The sequence below is a fragment of the Labrus mixtus genome, chromosome 18 (assembly GCF_963584025.1).
Source record: "Labrus mixtus chromosome 18, fLabMix1.1, whole genome shotgun sequence".
NCBI lineage: Eukaryota > Metazoa > Chordata > Actinopteri > Labriformes > Labridae > Labrus > Labrus mixtus.
The window spans coordinates 3,592,339-3,605,315 of NC_083629.1; the positions used below are offsets into that span (position 1 = coordinate 3,592,339).

The 12,977-nt window shown below is 40.2% G+C and overlaps 1 protein-coding gene and 1 long non-coding RNA gene across 2 annotated transcripts in view; one reads left to right on the forward strand and one right to left on the reverse strand.

Annotated features, from left to right (window-relative positions):
- The window catches only part of LOC132993397 (leucine-rich repeat and fibronectin type-III domain-containing protein 2), a 154,571-nt gene extending 150,225 nt beyond the window's left edge, over positions 1 to 4,346 (reverse strand). Inside the window, exon 1 of the mRNA XM_061063221.1 lies at positions 3,577 to 4,346. The gene's annotated coding sequence lies outside the window, so the exon portion shown is untranslated. The remainder of the gene's footprint in view (positions 1 to 3,576) is intronic.
- The window catches only part of LOC132993047 (uncharacterized), a 329,764-nt gene that overhangs the window by 176,639 nt on the left and 140,148 nt on the right, over positions 1 to 12,977 (forward strand). The window lies entirely within an intron of this gene.

A 12,977-nucleotide genomic window follows, 5' to 3' on the forward strand; every position in this document is an offset into this window, starting at 1 on the left:
GACAGGGTATGGCTAATGCTTAGGTATTTCAACCTGTATGTCCTCTTGAGTTACTAAAAAATGTTTTAAATCCTTTATTAATCCTCGCTGGGAAATCCTGGTTTACACTCTGTTATTGAGTCATGATTCTCACACATATAGGCTGAATTGCACACATGCACGAACAGGACCTGTGGACATGCATTAATGAGATATAAGAGATGTGGGGCTGCTACACACAGCTAGCGCCCCAGAGCTGTTTGGGGGTTGGTGCCTTGCTCAAGGGCACCTCTGCAGTACTCAGGAGGTTACCTCTCCAAATACCAGACCCACTTTCATACTTTTCTCCGGCACCAGGGCTTGAGCCGGCGACCCTCCAGTTCCCAACCAAAGTCCCTACAGACTGAGCTACTGCCGCCCTACCTGTGATATCAAAGAGATATCAGCACCAAAATGACATCAGCATTACTTTGATGACATCACTGCAACTTTACAAACAGGCTCCAAAGCAACAGAAGACATCAGGGAGCAAGACATGCTAGCAGTAAAAAAAAAAGAAAAAGCTGTTCAAACATCCTGTAAGCCACCTGCTCAGTACCAAAGAGCAACAGAGTCAGTTAGAGGCCAGCTGGTGAACATGGTGGTCAGATATTTTATGAAGGATACCTTATCAAAGCTAACAGAGAGCCTATATTTGGATTAATTTACCAGGTGGCCAGAAATACAACTAAACAAACAATACTGTGGCTCTGCGCCTTCTGGGTGTTTAAATGACAAAAACTATATATCAGAAGTGGAAGCACCTTGACATCTAATGCAAAGCCTACACACATATGCCTTAGAACTTCTTTATTATAATGGATTCCAAAGATCACCTGTTCTATTTGTTTAAACTATAACCATATGAATGAACCAGTAAGAAAATAAATCCTACTTAACTTAATTTTCCTAATGTTTTATGGTTTTGATAGATAGATAGATAGATAGATAGATAGATAGATAGACACTTTATAAATCCCTTGGGAAGGTTTCCCTCTGGGATATTCAGAACAAGGTGCTACTGAGCTACTGGAGAGGCTGCCGTCTCTCACAGTGCTCACACTTGTTTGATTGCACGTTCATGTTTTCTTCGTCTTCATTCTGTTTATTCGTTGTTCTCTTTGTCGCCATCTGACTCTCTCTTTCTGCGTCTCTCTCTATCTCACTTTCTAAGCCATACACAGTTTTGGTAGAGGACTGTCCAGCATGAGTCTGGTTCTGCTCAAGGTTTCTTCCTGTTACTGTAAAAGGACGTTTTTTTCTTGCCACTTTAACTCTCCTAAGTGCTGTGCTCGTAGTGGATACACGTTGGGTCTCTGTAAATAATATAACAAAGAGTAGATTCTCAAACTTTGGGAAAATGTCTTGAGATGACATTTGTTATGAATCAGTGCTGTTAAAAAATAGACTGATTAATTCATTGACTGATTGCAGCATCCTGTTCATAACGTTATTCATTGTTTCATTTAGAGCAAAACAGATGGGCGGGGCTACCATAGACTGTAAATGAAACATGGACTAAGCCTGAGTTACATCACCCATTGGTTTCTAAAGGGCAGTTTTGGAAGTCTATCCATGGCGGTTGCCACATTGGGAAAGCTGACTCTATCAAACTTTCAGTCAACCTAATAACAGGCAAAGAGCTGGAACTGAGTTGGGCCTTAAGCCTACTGAGAAGCCACTACAATGCAGCGGTTAGCAGACCCCAAGTGGACACTTGAGGAACTGAATTTTTTTGTGCAATTCCGCATTGGCTTCATTTTTGCAAGAAAAGGAGGGTTTCGCTTGGTGGCTACGAATTAAGACCAAATTGATATAATGGTGACTTTTCAACCAATATAGAGGTGGATCATATCACATCCCCCATCTCCAAAATATGGTCACTTCTGGCAAAAGAAAGGGAGATGGTGACAACAAACATGTAGAACTTCATGCATCAAAATCGTAGTCCACAAAGCAATGAGAGAAGTAACCTCATCTGGATCCTTCATTTTTATATAGTTCATGGTTTATGAGCACTTTTTGTCTTATCATATAAAATATCCTGATGTGTCAATCTTGTATGTGCAGTTTTTTTCTGCTGCCCCCAAGTGGCCAATTTAATCATTGAGTATAAGCAAAGTAGAAATACCTCTCAATGAGCTGTAAGATATTGTGCAGAGATCAAATAGTCAAATATCAAATATATGATCAAATATCATATAGTGTCATACTGTCTTTGAAAATATCTTGTGTTTTCTGTGTCTGTGTATAAAAGTGATGCTGAAATAGATTTTTTTTAAATTGATTTCTCTTTTCTTTATTCTGTTTTATATGAGATTTTATTCACCTCTGTGTGAGCTTGCACCTGGATATTGACTGAAACAAATTAAAGTGGCTCTTGCAATAAATAGAAAAGTGCACTTGTCAGTGAGTCATTTTGCGTCAGAATAACTCTGTTTGCATGAATTAAAATACTGTTGAATCTCTTCAGTAAACTGCAGGGCTTTACTTGGGGGAGAGAGGGGGGGGGGTCCACTTTGTATTCTTTTTTTAGGAAAATAGCAGCCATTCAGTGTCGATAAATGCCCCTCTGTGGGAGTCTTAACGTCCCCCCCTCCTACTGCAGTGTTATACAGTGCGCGCTGTCCATGGTGCTGAACTGCCTTCACTGACTGAGCGCCACTTTCTGTCTCCACACACGGATGTCTTCACTGAGATCCCGCTCGAGCTATGCTCCCCACTTGTAATCCACAAGAGGGTGGCGATTACAGTGGTGGTGGTGGCGTTTCACTGCCGGCCAAGGTGTCTCATGGCGGCCATCGATCCCTTAACTAGACACACGCACACTCACACAAGCCCAAATTTTCTCAGGACGTGAATGGACTGCTAAAAGGACCCGTACACACACACACACACACACACACACACACACACAGCACTCCACCCATACAACTTGAACAGAGTTTAATAGCCTACAGTAATCCCAAGGGAACATTTGGAAAAGAGTAGGCTAATCTCTTCCTCCCCTCCTTTCTCTTTCACCCCCCTTCTCTTATTTCTGTCTCTCTCTCCCTTTCTCTCACACACAGACACACACTCACACAAAACAACACACACTGCCAGACGCACAATAACGGGCACGTTTGTCGTTCATACACACCCAGGATTAGTATGCGTCGGGCACAACTACCTAGCCTCTCTGCTTTGTGTACATCGTCGCAACCCTTTCCATGCGTAACATTACGATAAAACAAAACACTGAAAACAGCAATTACACGTCAAGCTCTAAAAGCACTGAACAGATTTAGGGTTAGGGTTACTTATTTCTAAGTCGCTGTAGAGTATGAGCCACCCTTATACGCTGTAGCACACTGAATTTCATGTTGGCAATAGAATCCAGGAGCTTGTGGTAACATCACAAACTGTATTTTGCCATAATTGGCGTTTTAGCTTTTTTAAAGAAAAGCCAAGAGACGAAAACGAACATTAGAAACTACAAACAGCACATCTAATCCACGAGGAGCGCATGACAGCCAAAAGTCCAGCATATAACAGAAAATGTGGGCTTTTTCTTACCTTTAGAGACGGACAAGTATCCATTGTGTGCCTCCGCAGGCTCTACAGTATGTTCTGTTTCCCTGGTTCGAGGCTACAGCCGCTCCCTTCCCATTCATCCACTAATTCCGAGAGACAAACTGCACAAGCAGCAGCCGCACATCGCTTCTTACTTTCGCACTTCTCTCCTTCGCGATTTTTTTTGTTCTCTCCACCAGCTGGTTCTGTGGGAAACCTGTGCTTCTGCCGGGAGCCAAGCTGCGACAAAAAGCTTCACAGCATACTTGTAGTTTCCCTTTCAAGTAGAAAAATAACCAGCTCGCTGCTGTGTGGGCTCGTCTCTGGATTTCAGACCAGGCGGGTTTTTTTTAGAGAGAGTGTTCCTACACGGCACACAGGCGTTTCTCTGTTCTCTCCCCGTGGTGCTGGAGAGTTTCTTGCACAATATGTCCTTGTAATCGCAGAAAATTAGTAAAAATCGGTGACACGGTAGATCCAAAAGAAAGTTGTCTGCTTGTTTTCAAATAGTGAAGACTTATTTGTTTGTCCGAGAGCGAGAGAGGATGGTGAGGAGCGACCATGAGGTGTGAATCTCTGCGCTAGAAAAGACTGCAATGAAGCGGCAGATAAGCCTAGATGGCACAAACACCATGAAGTCTCAGGGAGCCCACTGGGGGGGGGGGGGGGGGGGGGGAGAGAGGCAGAGGGGCCAGAGAGGAAGGCAGGACAGCCTACAACTACAGCATTTTTACGCAAACACACGCCGGTAGCGAGATTGTAGCGATAATTACGCGTTAATAGCCAATTTGGCACCGTCTGTATGTGAGTACCGTGTTTGTCTGCAGGAGATTAAGGAGCGACCACGGATTAGTGTGTGCTTAGAGGTGTTTAGCGTCCACAGCAGCAAAGTAGCCTATCAGGGCTGTGGGCAACCTCGGTCTTAAAAGTGTTTGTCACTCCCTTAAAATTGAAGTTACAGTGCGCGCTGTCTTCTCTCTGTCGAGGCTCTGCTGCCTGCATCCTGTTTGACCTTCAAATATCAGTGGAGCTCACTTCCGTATTGGAACACTGACACAGTGAGGGACACAACTGTGTGAGTGAAGAGGGACACAGGAATTCATTGATGAATAGTTCATAATTATCTCCTCTATAATTAAACTTGAGAGTATGGGAAACAGTAAACTCATAGTAACTTCTGTTTTCAACTTCATGTCGCCCACTGGTGGAAGGTAACTTTGTAAAATATATTTAATATAATATTAAATATTATATGCTATGTATAGGCCTCATCATGTGCTCATGATGGATAGGCCGGGTCTTTGTAATATAGCAATAAGTAAGGTATTTTACCTGCTTCTTGTAAAGTGTCTTGAGATAACACTTGTTATGAGTTGACGCTATACAAATAAAAATTGATTGATTGATTGATTGATGTGGGGTCAGCAGGTTAGTGAACTACTGTGATGAACCTTAATCAGCGCTATAACTGTTAGTGAGAATTATTTTTATTTAACGCTGATTATGTTTTTTTTAATATATATATATTCTCAATATCAACTGACAATCAATAAAAAAACATTATGTAAAAAAGTGCTGAAGTGGTAAGCTCTGTTATTACCCACATTATGGATGAAGGAATAAATATATGTTCCTTTTATTTAAAGGAGATCTATTATACACACTTTCTCTATTAATTATGTCACTCTGGGATAACTATTGAGTAGCTTATTTATTTTTAGTGGCTTTAGTAAAATCCCTCATTTCAGCCTCTGCCTGAAACAGTTAATTTCAGCTGCTGTCTCTTTAAGTAACTTTGGTTTAGTAAGGATATTCCAAAATAGTAACAATATATGTATTTAAATATGGATCAGCATAATAGAGCTCCTTTAAAATATCTCCTTTTCTTTTCTTTTCTTTTTTTTCTCTTCAGATTTTTTCTGATTGTGTAATATTGTCTGGTTGGTGGGTGGCTAGGCTTGGGGGAGCATTAAGTGCGAGTGATTGTGAGTGTGTGTGTGGTGTGGGTGTCTCTGTGTTTAAATGTTTTGGTATTATGTCTTGGATTTACCTTTCATTTTGATTTTGTATTACTGATGATTATATTTATGTTTTGTAAGGACCCCCTCGAAAATGAGATGATGATGATGAGACCTAAACAAAGATGTCTGACCCCTGGTATGGCTCCGCATTGGCAGATATCCAAATTAAGATAATTGTGATTTTGGGGAACTAATGCTATACATTATATATGAAGGATCAGTTGGACTCCAGCATGTCATATACAGTAAAACATGGTTAAATTGAGTGTCAGAGACCACTATACCAGAACTAATGTAGCATGTTATTAGCAAACAATGAGAGTCATTAGTGGACTCATGGACATGTTGTCCGTTTTCATAAATCATAAAGAGTAATGAAGTACACAGCAAACAAAACATGTCAATAACATTTAACAAGAGAGATAAGCTCTCAGGGGCTTCAAAAACACAACATTAGAAGGATTAGTGTTAGAATAACTTTGTATTTTTTCACTTTTTCTCATATCCAGACCCTGACAGAATCCCTTTAAAACCACATGTAGTTTAACTTTGACTCAGTGTGTGAATAACTCAACACTAATTCATAATCAATACTCATAGTAGTTCATCATACTGAGGTGTTTCCATGCAGCGATGCATCATTACTTTGTGATTACTTTTCCAATGAGGTTTTATTTTTTTGTACCTTCAAGTAAAGTAGTTTCCAAACAGTGTGATCATCATATTCAGACCACATATACTCAGTCATATTACCATTCATACATCATACAGCTAACACCAGTATAGACACTAAGCTGATACATTGTCTCTCTAAAATGTTGACGTTCACCTTCCTGTAACTTTACCATCTTTTACCAATGGATCACTTCAAACCTCAGAAGACAAAAAAAAAGATCACCAATAACGACATTTCTCTGCGTCATGCGCTTCTTTATTTCTATCACAAACCTGTACCTCATACCTCTGAAGAAAATAGAAACAAAAAGGAGCAAAGCAAATATTCAGGTGGTGAGATAAAATACAAAGTCGTTGCAAAGATAGGATTCATGAAAAACATTTTCTTTTTTACATAGTCAAAACATTTCTGAAATGCTGTGTCACCAAAGCCCATCAGTCTTGAGATTCCCCCCGACGTCGTGAGATTGCATCAGGAAAGTTCAATCCGACTTCCGTACAGAAAAAAACAAGCTTTTAAAAGTTGCTTGCTTTCTTCGTTTTGCAGGTGGATTTGTCCAAACATTATATTAGACTTTTACATGTCTTCATCAAGACTGTGGAGATAATTTTAACATGTTTATATTCCTCAGGTTTCGCACCCTGAGGAAGCTACAGGCAAAAACGATTTGTTTGCTCACAATGAAATAATTTTAAGTGTGCCACAGATTTTTGATTTATTTTTTAAAAAGTTCATCTTCATACTATAAGTGTTGCTGGAGCTCTTTGACCTCTTCAAGCCTTTCACTCTTCATGCACCTTGGTAGTTGGTGACGTTGTACCAGAAAACCCTACTCTGCATCTAAGCCACTTGTTTCAGTGAAACTGCAACTCACCAGAGAAGGTGTTTTTTTTTGTGCTGGCAGCGCCCATGACCTCAGTTTTCAGAGTGCTTCTCACCTGCTTTTTGTGTTGCTATAGGTTACAAAAATTAACCTCCACTTCAATAATGAGTTAGTTATATGAAGCAGCAGGAGCACTTCAGGGTTAAGTGTCTTGCCCAGGGACACATCGGACATGTTGTTGCAGGAGCCAGGGATTGAATCCCCAACCTTCCGCTTTTTAGAGACAACCGACTCTTCCAACTGAGCCAAAGCCGCCCGGTGAATCTTTTAGTCTCTTGTGTCTAAATCCTGCACTTATCACACTTCATTTACCCCTAATCAAACTTCAAATAAAACTCAAGCACCCTAATAAATGTTGGCAGGGAACAAAATACAAGCACAATTTTTTCTTCCCATCAAAGTGTTATCAGCAAGAAACATTCCACATAATATTCAGAGACAACAGTGTCTGATTTTTTTTAAATTATTCAACAGGACTTCTCTTTTAATAAGAGGAAAAATGGAGTAAAGAGAAGTGTTCTTGTCTTTTGTTTCCAACTCTGGTCTTCATTGACTCCAGTCAGAGTAAATCCATTAATATGTCTTCAGTATTTGGGCGTCAGGCAGTGTTCTTGGCAGCTGTCTTCTTGTAGCCGTTGGACACTGAATATAGAGTGGAAGTCTTTCCTTCCCTTCCTCGTCCTCGTTCCTTTGCTTTCCCTCTTTCTGTTATCGATGGAGACTGTAAGAGACATGGCTGCTGTGCCTCTTTTTCCTCACTGTGCCATTGATCTGCGTTCAAATCCTCTTTTCACATCAATTTAAAGCTACACTCAGAGGGTGAAAATGTCTCATTATTTCAATTAGTTCAAGTCCTCCTTAAGGGGAGGATTATTATATAGAGAAAAAGTTAGGGGTGTGTTGAGGTACAGGATTTTCTTTAAAATAGCATTTAACAGAAATCACCCTTTTTATACGACATGACATAGAGATCCATCCGTCACAGCTGACTTTTTTCAGACAAAATCTATGGCAGCTTGGTAGCCAGTGCCGGTAGCCTAGTGGTTAGTTTGCGTGCACCACATACAGAGGCTGTTGTCCTCGAAGCAGGTGGCCTGGGTTTGAATCCGACCTGTGGCTTCTTCCCCGTATGTCATACCCCACTCTCTCTCTTTCCCTGATTTCTGACTCCATCCACTGTCCTGTCTCTCCAATAAAGGCACAAAAAGCCCAAAAATAAATCTTTGAAAAAAAAAAAAAAAAAAGCTTCAGCAGCTACAAGCCAGGCCAAAGCCTGCTGAATCATCCTAGAGATACCAGATGTGTCCAAACTACAGTTTTTGAACCAAAGCCGTAAAGGAAACAGTGGGTTGTGTATGAGTGAAGGTGTAAATTATAACCCAAGAGTATCTTTGCTGCTAGCCAGAGAACAGTTGACAGATAAAATGGGGGGAAATGTTCTAGTGAGATGAAAAAAAATACCAAACTGTTTTAGTCTCCCTGCTGTTTTTTTTTTCATTCAATATAATCAGTGCTGTTGGCGTCATTGTGAACAGGGGTTACTTTATTGCCTTTGCTTGTAAAATGTAGAAACTAAAGGTTGAAATAAAAAATGATGTCATACTCTGTAATTATCCATCCATCCATTATCTATACCACTTGTCCTGTTCGGGGGCTGGAGTCGGCCTCTCGCACAGCTGTCATTGGGCGAGAGACCAAGTACACCCTGGACTGATCGCCAGTCACTCACAGCACTGACATATAGAGACAGACAACCAACTGCACTCACACTCACATTCACACCTACGGGCAATTTAGAGACACCAATTAACCGATTAACGAGCATGTCTTTGGACTGTGGGAGGAAGCTGGAGTACCCGGAGAGAATCCACACATGCACCTGAAGAACATGCACACAGAAAGGCCCAGTCCGACAGGGATTTGAACCAGGAAACCTTCTCATGTGTGGCAACAGTGCTAACCACTGCATCACCGTGCAGCCTCACTGTGTAATCAGCAAAGTTTTGACTATGACGTTTAAAATGATGGCTCAGCCCTTGAATTCAGGCCCAGAATAAGAAATATGTCAAAAGAATACTGTGCAAAAGCCTTAGTTCACTTTTAGCTGTGTTATGATGAACATCCATATTTATTACTTAAGTCTCTGTATTTAAAAACAACCAGAAAATACACAAAATATTTAATGAAAAAAATATCTGAGAAACTTGGCGGGATATTTTGAATTGTTTTTCTGGAGATTTCTGAAGTAATCTTCTGGTAAATTCTTCAGGAGTCTTTCAGCACTTCCATAGTTATTCACAAGATTCAGTCTTTTATTTATTTCTCTGTCCAGGTGATCCCATACTGCCTCTCCAATATTCTCATGACTGTCAGTGTTATATCAGCTGTTACTCTCTCCAAATACAATTCCCCTGCATTAGCTTCGGATCGTTGTAATACATCACCTGTGGGTCAGTGGTAGAGTTTGTCGTCTCTCAACAGGAAGGTTTGGAGTTCGATTTTGAAAGTTTTCGTGGCCTTCCACTGTTTCTTTTATCTTTGACCTCAACTCATTTTTCAAATATCTTCACAACAACTCGAATACCAAATATCCAAATATTACATATCCAGTTTGAGTGTGGTCTTTCTGATGCAAAGTTAGGATTTAACGTCTGTCAAATTCTGTGATCTTTGGCATTTCAAAGGAAACGATGGGATTGAAAGTTTGTCTTATTAGCAAGCTTTAAACAGGTACAAGATGTGTTAGTAATCCTCAACACAATATAACAACCAAATGAAGCTCAAACAATCAATAAAATGTCTTTAATAAACCTATAGTACCATTAAATCCAGAATATAAGCCACACTGGTATATCAGCAGTTTATGAGAGAGAGAGAAAAAGGTTTAAACTTTCTTCCTGTGTGATGATTTCAATTGGGAAAGTCTACAACATTCAGTTTCTGTGAAGCTGTGTGGCTCTTTAAGAACCATCTGATTGTGCTTTGTGGTGTTTGCACTCCTACTACCTGCAGTATTGAGCTTTCAGCCCTGTAAACATGTTTATTTCTGCTGTAAGAATGGTCATTTTAAAATGGGTCATAATGGGGATTCATTTGCTTTTACAGCCAGCCTCAAGTGGACACTCTGGGAACTGCAGTTTTGTTTTTTTGCAATTCTGCATCGGCTCCATTTTTTAAGACCAAAGGTTGCTGCTTGGTTTAAAAAAAAAATGAAGCCTCAGTAAACCAGTTGCACAGGTATCTTGATAAAGTGGGTGTGCACTGTGCAGCATCTCCTAGATAAATCTCAGTTAATTCTGCTGCAGGTTAAAGTTAAAGATCACACAAACAGTGACCCTAACCGGGGATAAGGTGGTATCTACAGCAGCGTACTTCACATAATTTATATGAACAGCACACAGGAGGTTTGTCCAACATTTCCAGATGTTTATGAGGCTGTTGAAAAGGCAAATAAACCACACCGCCTCTTACTTCACTTTGACACACAGCAGCTATTATGACTCTTGTGTACAGCCTTTGAGCCGTAGAGAAATCATCATCATAATTGTTCCAAACGAGGCTTTTAGCTACAGTTAAATTACAGTGAAAGTGCTGTAAGTAGGCTGTAATTTGTCCCTGTGTAAACGGAACAAAGACATTTAATTAAGCTAAAGCACATTTTGATTACTCAAGTACTGATATATACGACTTGAGGAGATGGATAACGGATGAAAATAAACAGAAAATGTGTGACGGAGAAAAAGAGGAAACAAAAGGCAGACAATAAACAAAGACAAAACAAACGGTGTCATGCACTCAGGAGCAAAACGTGGCAGAGCCATGACAACAAAGAGCAATAAAATGGCAGGAAAGGGTAATGAAATAAAGGAATGCGGTATCACAGTAAGTGGGCAGCAGACAGCCGTGATTATGGTTTTTCTGCAGGCTGAGTGGGAAACAAATGCAGGCAGGCTGAAGGAGTCAAACCGCAGAGATGGAAGTAGTTCACAGGAACGACGGCACTTTGATACACTCTTCAAAGCTCCCTTTGACCTTAAAAATGTGGGTCTTTGTGTATGCTTCAAGTCACATTATTGTCAAGGCAAGCTTACTGGAGAATAAACAAGCCGACTACATCACCACCACTGAAGAACACACAAAGGGTAAAGCTGGTATATATTTTATTTTGATTCATGTGAAGGAACACTCTGGAACAATGAATTCATCTTATTATGAAGTGCCGTCTGTGTGCAGCAATAAATCTCATTATTATAGACATCTAAGGACTCCTTTGTTTCATTACAGAAACACATCAGCGAGCCGCACCGTCCTACTGTCTGACATTTTACTTCATTACACTGAACACCAGTATTGATGTTTGGAAGACTGAATCCCACCACCCTGCTTCTGCTGGGATGTTCAATATTTACATCATGATAATAATAATATTAATCATTTAATTTGGGGACTGGGTTGGGACTGGGTTGGGACCCGAGGGTCACCGGTTCAAATCTCGGTGCGGACCATAATTATATAAAGTTGGTCTGGTAGCTAGAGAGGTGCTAGGGTATTCCAGAGTACTGCCGAGGCTCCCTTGAGCAAGGCACCAAACCCCAAAAAAGCTCCGGTGCGCTCCCTGTGTAGCAGTGTGTAGCGGCCCCACTCTGACATCTCTCCAGTAGTACAGGTCCTGTTTCTGCATGTGTGTGTATTTTAGGCCTGTGTGTGTGTGAGAATCATGTATTTCAATAACAGAGAGTAAAAGAACAGAATTTCCTTCAGGTTTATCAGAGAGAGTTGTTTGGTATCAGTCTTAACCATTGGAACACCTTTGATCCTGAATACAAGAAATTGTAAACTAATAAACAGCTTTTATTACATGGCTGTGTGAAAAACTGGAATCGTGTATTGTATTTTTTATTCAGATATATTCCAATACAAAAATAAAATGTAGATTTTGGATACGCAGTGATAATAAAATATATAAAGGCATTTATTGAAATGTCATGGAGACATGACCATATATGGAAACTCAGCACTCTGCTGCTGCTGATTGGACTGAGTGCAGCTGCATCCTGTTTCAGAACACCTGTGCAAGGTGTTGAATCACAAACCCAATGAAGCCATGTGGGCAAAAATGTGTTGTCTGTTTTAGTATGTGATTAAAACAACAGAAGAAGTAATACAGTCTCCTTGTGTGATGTGAATCTTCTCTTTTGCTGTTGATGTTTCCAGCACCAAGAAATACGACTGACAGTGCTGTACACAGGGCAATCACGTTTACATGATTCTACATTTATTAAAATGACCCCCCCTATTGCTCCTTGTCACTCCTTGGCGGGGTCAGGACCCCCACTTTGAACAACATTTATACTAGGAGCTAGAATGGTTATCCTTACCATGTAACAATTTGTAGTTTTTTTCAGCATCACTTTCCCCAAACATACTCAAACATATTCATAATTGCTTGTTAATTATGATGGCATAATGCTGATTGTTTTTTGATGAACGAAGCCTTTAGAAAAAGATGAACGACTTCCTTCACTTCCACCTGAACATGTGCTTTCCCTTGGTTCTTCCTCTGACTGCTATAACTGTGCTCTCAGTAACTTGTCTGTTCAGTAAAGTACAAGCTGTGCAGGGATATAAAGACACTGACCTTTTCCAACCTTGAACTTTGGAGATTCTGCGCTGGATAAGAATAGCAAAGAGTCTGCATTGTAACCTTTTCATTCTCTCTTTTTTTAGAGTAACTTTTATAGAATTTCTTTCGTAGTATTAAAGCATTCAGTCATTGTTCTTGAAGCTTCTGTGCCTTAGAAACGACATTTTAATCTATTTGTAT